Consider the following 8,023-nt stretch of genomic DNA (forward strand, 5'->3'; position numbering starts at 1 on the left):
CGATTTTGCACCCATGATAGTCGAAAATGTCGACGTCAAGGGTACAAAAACACGTGAAGTAAATGTTTTTTCTAGACAGAAACCTCAAGCTCACTGCGTTCGGGGATCTCTCATTCACGGTACCAGACAAACTGCCCTGGCCACCGCGCGAAAAACCACCTCGATAAATTCCTCGTATGGATTCACTATCATGTGAGGAACGATCGCAGGCGGCTGCTCGAGGTCCGCGGACCCAGAGATTCATCATCATTCCCAGCGCGAACCGAAGAAACGGCGGAGCGTGCTTCGGGATCACGCTGGGAAACATGTATTTGGTGAGCGAGCAAGCGAAAGGGACGGACCCGTCTCTTGCTCGTCAACAAACCCATTCGAGAGCTCCGAACACGGGTGCGGACTGAAAGTAGCCAAGATGAGCATAAAGCATTCTAACTGTATAGGCTCGCAATGCTCGCACTCGTCTGACTCGATGCATTGACCGCATGCTCTTCCCCAAACACACACAGCAATAAACGTGCGCATCCAGTTCTGTTATTTGAAAGAGAACATGGATATACATGGATATAACTCTTTCCACTAATGTTTCTTTGTAACAGAGATGAGAAAGAGAGAGAGAATTCTGCACACTGCCATGTTGAAAACTAACTCCTAACAAAGATCTCGAGTTGAGTCTTGAAAGAGAGAGAGAATTATTTAAAAAAATTTTCAGAGACTTTGTAACACACCATAACACAGAGTTGGTCTGAAAACAAAAAGACCTGGTTTGCTCCAGCATGAAGCTCATCTATTTATAGCCTCGTGCAGCAGGTGCGCCTATGACGTCACCGGCCGAGGCTATAAATACCTCCGGGTCAATTTCATTGACGTGTTTTCACACTATTTTCACAGCTGGTTATGTCAAAGACATTCCCATTTGCATAAGCTTATGCAGCATTGAGTGTAGCTTTTGAAAGGGAACAGGGGTGCCCGGGGATGAATTTCAAACGGCCCACAGCTTGTCTATTAAAATATACGGAGTGTCTATTTACACCAAGTGCAAATAGCATGCCTTTTTGGCAGGGGCGGAGCTAGGGGGTGGCCTAAGCTTGGCCACCCCTTTGGCCACCCTGCTCACAACTGCTGTGTATCTTCCTTTGACAAGAATTGTGTTTATTTAAACGCATAACCGTCTCTTTAAGACCACAAAAAAACATGAGACTTGTCAGACGGGCACTCCAACATCACCTCAGCGACAGGCACAAGTCGACAGGCATGGAAAAGGTACAGGTGCCGAATGCCGAATGGTTCAATACACGCTTGTGAATTGCGTTTTTGCATTTAATGAATGATTTTTCTACATTTTGTATCATTTGCCTTCATCCCAATATACTGAACAACGCGACATACATTCACATCACACGTTCGTGGTAGAATTATACTCACAATCACGAAAGTTCATTATTTGCATGCGTTTTAAAGCCTTGCAGGTTAAACATGTAATTTGCGTGCTTATGCACGGTTTTAACATGATTTTTTGAGCGTGCGCACTAAACGGCTGTCAAACACGCAATTACTGGACTAAGTAGTCGTCTTACTGCGCTAAATACACACATGGTTAACAGCATAACATAAACACAGTCGGTTATGTCTAAAGTGAAAGTAAAATCGGCGTGTGTCTGTATATTAGATGCACGCAGGTCTCAAATTGACAGCGGCGCATCCTAGTGAACATGCTGTCCGTAAAGGGACAGTTCACCTCTAAAATTATGTCATTATTTACTCACTCTAATATTGTTCCAAACCTGTATTCATTTCTCGATGACAGAATTTTCATTTTTGAGTGAACTATCCCTTTAATGTTAATACAACAACAAAAGACAAAGAGAAAATCACTCACTGCTCTTGACTGAAAAACTAATACAGTAGCTAAGAATCAATGTATATTTTATAGTGAAGTCTATGTAGTGTTTTATTTTTACATTTATTCATTCAATTTCATACTTAAATGCTGCTGTCCTGCTCTGTGCTGCCAGTGTAAATATTTATATATATATTTATTTTATATTATACAATACACTAGGAATGTGTACAAGGTTTTTTTTTTTTAAGTAAAGTTTTAAGTTTAAGTAAGGTTTTTCAATTCTTTTAAGTAAAATAAAAAAAGAGTATTGCAATATTTTTTTAATTTTTTTCCTTAACCTCTTGCTGTTCCTGTCGCTTAAGAATACAGTAGAATAGCAAAAAACTGATGTGACAAGCCATCAGAACCAAACCGAACCGAAAATCGTGGTTAAAAACCGAGGTATGTATTGAACCGTGGACTAACTGTATTGTTGCATCCCTAGTAAATATACTATAGACTACGTCAATGTTTCTCAACTGGTGGGTTGCAAGTCGTTTTGAGTGAGTCACATTGTGTGCAGTCAAAGAAACTATAACAAACTTTTTTTTTTGATGCCACTTTTATTTTGAAAGACGTGTGAAAACTGGTGACACTTATGTCAGATGCTGAGAGAAGCGCATTGTCCTGATTCAGTATCTGCGGTCAGATGAGATGTTATCAGTCTATATGTCAATAAAACTTTGAAAAACTAAATTTCCTGTCCTCAGTGTCCGCCGTTATACTGTGCTCGCAGCGCACACTCTTGATTTGAATTGTTCTGTCATCTATTAAGTCATGAAATAATGTCTCGGTTACGAATGTAACCCTTGTTCCCTGAAGGAGGGAACGGAGACCGACGAATAGGAATCTCGCTCGCGAGAGCCAATCTACTTCAAGTGTAACTAAACGAGCCAATGGACATTGCAATGATTGCACCAGCTGCTCATGCCACACATGCCAGCAGGGTACAGAGGACATGGCGACGAGACGGGACATTTCCAACGCCACGTCGAAGTGCTTCCAGTGCCAAAGAGAAGTCCATCACTGCTGTTCCACATGACCTTCTCAGTGACTTATTGCCCCAACATGACATCATGACTTTGCGTAAATATACACGCTACTTTCTAAAGCCAAATGGCGTGTTATCTGTACGCATTTTGAGCTCATCTCCACGTGTAGGTCTACGCCGTGTGATTCCGTGTGTATGTCTACGCTGCGTGATTCCGCGTGAATGTAAATGGATTTTTAAACATACTAAATGCTGTTTTTTTGAAAATGTAAATATGCAGAATGTTTCTTGTAATGGGTAGGTTTAGGGGCAGTGTGTGTGTGTGTGTGTGATGGGTAGGTTTAGGGGTAGGGGCAGTGTAGGGGAATAGAATGAAACGGCGTTGATAAACATGCCAAAAAGCGATTATGCGTCTTGAAAGCACGCTAAAATTGCATACGAATTGGCGTGTCATACATTCGCCATTTCACATCATGACTTTGCGTAAACATACACGCCACTTTCTGAAAGCCAAATGGCGTGTTATCTGTAAGCATTTTGAGCTATCCTTGTGTATGTCTACGGCGTGTGATTGTGTGTATGTCTACGGCGTGTGATTCCGCGTGAATGTCAATGGATTTATAAACATACTAAATGATGTTTTTTTGCCAATGTAAAAATGCAGAATGTTTCTTGAGATGGGTAGGTTTAGGGGCAAGGGCAGTCTGTGTGTGTGTATGTGTGTGACGGGTAGGTTTAGGGGTAGGGGCAGTGTAGGGGGATAGAAAAAAACGGCATTGTAAAAACACGCTAAAAAGCGATTATGTGTCTTGATAGCATGCCAAAATGGCATAGCGAATTGGCATGTCATACATACGCCATTTCATGAGATCAGTCTGCCAGCCCAGTACCAGTTTTCAAGGATTCAGCGGAAAAGGGCCTGATGCCAGACGCTCCGCCACGTCTGGCACCGAGGGTGATGGAGGACTCAACAGAGTTTGCTTTTGGAGAATATAAGTGCTGTAGCGCAGCAAGCCGACAAGAGCCAGGGCCTCTCAATGCTTCTACCCATTTGAAACCGGCTCTACACGTAGGCTATAGAACAGGGGTGGGCAATTCCAGTCCTCGAGGGCCACTGTCCTGCAGAGTTTAGCTCCAACCCTGATAAAACTCACCTGCCTGTAGCCTTCTAGTAATCCTGAAGACATTAATTAGCTGGTTCAGGTGTGTTTGATTAGGGTTGGAGCTAAACTCTGCAGGAGAGTGGCCCTCGAGGACTGGAATTGCCCACCCCTGCTATAGAATCTAACGAATGTGTTGGGTGTCGTCCAGTCTGCAGCTCTACAGATGTCTGACAGCGAGGCGCCACATGCCAGCGCCCAGGAGGATGCAACATTTCTAGTGTGCTCGCACCCTGAGCGTACAGGGCACACCTCGTGCTTGGTTAGCCAAGGTGATGGCATCCACTATCCAGTGGGCCATCCTCTGCTTGGAGACAGCCTTTCCCTTCTGCTGACCTCCATGACAGACAAAGAGCTGATCTGAGGTCCTGAAGCTTTGTGTTCTATCCACGTACAGCTGCAGAGCGCGGACGGGACATAGACAGTAAAAAAATATGGACGTAGTGTCCGTGACGTCACCCATAGGATTCTGATGAGCCGTTCTAAAGCGCAAAGTATGGACTAGCTGGCCGTTGCCATCTTGGCAGCGCGTCACTCCCGGATAACAGAAATTGGGCAAAAAGGCTGGACGTGGGCGGAGCTTAAGTGACGCCATGATTAACAGACAGCAGATAAATGGCTATCCACCTGTCACTCGAAGTGGCCACGCCCTTAATTATGCAGAACTTTAATGCTTTATATAATGTAAACGAATGTGTTATAAAACAATTCACCCCCCTCACAGTTGTCATGAAGGGCAAAATTAGCCTTATAGACCAAAACCACAATTTGTACCAGGCTGTAAACATGTTTTATTCTGCTGTAAAGTTAGCCATTTTAACATGGGGCTCAATGAGATTCTGCTCCCTAGCGGCCAGTCGATGAATTGCAGTTTAAGTCACTTCCGTATTGGCTTCAAGAGAAACTGCGGGAGGTTGCCGCTTGGGACGGAACAGAGCAAAGCCAGGGCTGGGTCTGCCTCCTCCGGTGGCAGCGCTTGCAGGATCACCACCTGTTCCTTGAAGGGAGTGGTATTAACCTTGGGCACATAGCCAGGCCGGGGTCTCAGTACCAGCAGCAAAGTCTTCATAGACAGAATCTTGCAGAGGCTCGAATGGGGCATTCTGAAGTGCTCGGAGCACCAGAGCAAGATCCCAAGAAGTTATAGAGGGAGGTCAAGGAGGATTTAACCACCTCACCCTCCCTGAGGAACTCAGCGAGAAGAACACCACTCAACAAACAGGTTCCACTTCAAGGCATAAGCCTGTCTTGTAGACGGTGCTTGTGCCGAAGTGATGGTTTTAACTACCTCTTGGGGTAAGTTACCTAGAACCTCCGCGTCCCGTCCAGAGACCAGACGCGGGTGCCACAGGGTGCCCCGTCTCTGAGACAGAAGGTCCTTCCGCGAGGAGCATTAGCTCTGGGATCCAAGTCCGGTTGAGCCAGTACGGCGCCACCAACAGGACCTGCTCCTCGTCCTCCTTGACTTCGCACAGGGTTTGGGCAAGTAGGCTCACTGGGGGAAACGCATATTTGCGCAGGCCCCGTGCCGAGTGTGCCCTCGGTCAGCAAATAAAACCACTGTCCGTGGGACATTTCTGGGGAGGCAAACAGGTTGACCTGCACCTCCCCGAACTGTCTCCAGATCAGTTGGACCACCTTGGGGTGGAGTCGCCGCTCTCCCGGGAGCGCAGCTCGAGACAGCTCGTCGGCCACATGGTTGAGCACACCGGGGACATGAATGGCCAGAAGCGACCTCAGACACTTGTGACTCAAGAGGAGGAGATGGCGGGCGAGTTGCGACGTGAGACGTCAGACCACCTTGTCGGTTGATGTACGCAGCGGTCGCAGTGTTGTCCGTGCGGACCAATACGTCTTTGCCCAATAACAGCCTTTTAAGGCGGCTCAGTGCAACCAACAAAAGAGATCCTCTGCACGGGGGCGAGTTTGCTCTTTTCCCAGTTGACCCAAAGACCCAACTGGCTGAGGTGTCTGAGCACTTAGTCCCTGTGTTCGCACAACTGATATCTGGACTGTGCTAGGATGAGCCAGTCATCGAGATAGTTGAGAATGCGAACGCCCTGTTCTCTCATGGGCTCAAGGGCCCCCTCCGCGACTTTCGTGAAGACACAGGTGGACAGGGACAGCCCGAAGGGCAAGACTTTGTACTGATATGCTCGACCCTCGAACGCAAAGCACAGAAATGGCCTGTGTCGAGGAAGAATCGAGACTTCAGGTCAATCGCTGCAAACCAATCTCGGGGACGGATGCATTCGAAAATGATGGTCCGAGTGAGCCAGCGAGATGGACTGGGGAGCACTAGGCAGGATCGCAAAGATGGTACAAGCGGGACCAAAGGGACCACTACTGTACCCAACGTGCGGCAACGATGTGGAATTGCAAGTACCAGGCTTGGGCGGCTGTCTCGTGGAGGCGGCCTGCAGCGAGGTGTGAGTGTGCTGTGCAACACTTACCTGGTTCCACGATTGGGCAGAGTATGTGAGGAGTTCTGGTTGCGTCCTCAAGCCGTCCACTGCTGCCCGCTGGAGAAGGGGGAGGATGAATGTCTGGCGTTTGATCACCTGGTACTGAGACCCCGGCCTGGCTATGTGCCCAAGGTTAATACCACTCCCTTCAAGGACCAGGTGGTGATCCTGCAAGCGCTGCCACCGGAGGAGGCAGACCCAGCCCTGGCTTTGCTCTGTTCCGTCCCAAGCGGCAACCTCCCGCAGTTTCTCTTGAAACCAATACGGAAGTGACTTAAACTGCAATTCATCGACTGGCCGCTAGGGACAGAAGGGAGCAGAATCTCATTGAGCCCCATGTTAAAATGGCCAATTTTACAGCAGAATAAAACATGTTTACAGCCTGGTACAAACTGTGGTAATTTTGCCCTTCATGACAACTGTGAGGGGGGTGAATTGTTTTATAACACATTCGTTTACATTATATAAAGCATTAAAGTTCTGCATAATTAAAGGTGTGGCCACTTCGAGTGACAGGTGGATAGCCATTTATCTGCTGTCTGTTAATCATGTTATGTCTGTTAGTCTGTTAATCACTTAAGCTCCGCCCACGTCCCGCCTTTTTGCCCATTTGGACATCGTGGACATTGCACGACTCACTGTCCGCGCCATGACCTTTGTCACACAAATCGTGACATCCGTGATGGTCCTCAGTTCATGCAGAACTGCAGGATCGTGACCACCCTCGTGCAAGCTCTTCAGTGCCTGGGCCTGATGAACATGCAACAACGCCATAGCGTGTAAGGTGGAGGCAGCATCCCCACAAGCCTGGTAGGCCTTTCTGATCAGCTCGGACAAGTACCTACAGGCTCGGGAGGGGAGACACGGGTTCCCCCTGGATGTGTCCTCGTCCAGGACACAGTTGCATATCAACGGCCCGTCCCACGGGAGGAACCTGCGTGTAACCCTTTGCAGCTCCGCCATCGAGGGTGGTGAGGAAGGAGGAGCCACTAGGTCGGTTTCAGGCAGTAAAAGGTGCCGTCCCTGACTTGGTGAGCTCCTCTTGCACCACTGGAAAAAAAGGAACCAGGGTGGGGTGCTGAGAACCAGCACGGGCTACCCCGAGAATCAAATCATCCAGTTTCGAGGGACATAGTAGAGGGTTTCACTCGAGCCCAACTCACTCAGCTTCCCGGGAAAGCATGGCCATAATTTCCGGATCAGTCTCAGGCACAGTGGATCTTTCCGAAAGAGCCCCTTGTGTCGACACGTCATCTCCAGAAGATTCTGACCCTCCCTCCGATGCAGTGATGGTCATCGTCAAGAGGAGGCCTGAAGGATACAGATGGTACACACCTCGCGTGTGGCCCACCGCATTCCAACGGAAGATCTACTGGCTTTGGAGTGCAGGAGGAGTTAGGGTTCGCTGGGGGTTGGTTCCCTGGGGGAAGCGCACTCACCGTAACCCTCAGATCACCTATGCCTGAAGTAACCCTCTGTGGAGGGTTAGATCAAGGCAGAGGCGTGGGGACTCCACCCCTTGCGAGATGGA

Source organism: Gobio gobio (genome assembly GCF_949357685.1).
Source record: "Gobio gobio genome assembly, chromosome: 11".
Lineage (NCBI taxonomy): Eukaryota > Metazoa > Chordata > Actinopteri > Cypriniformes > Gobionidae > Gobio > Gobio gobio.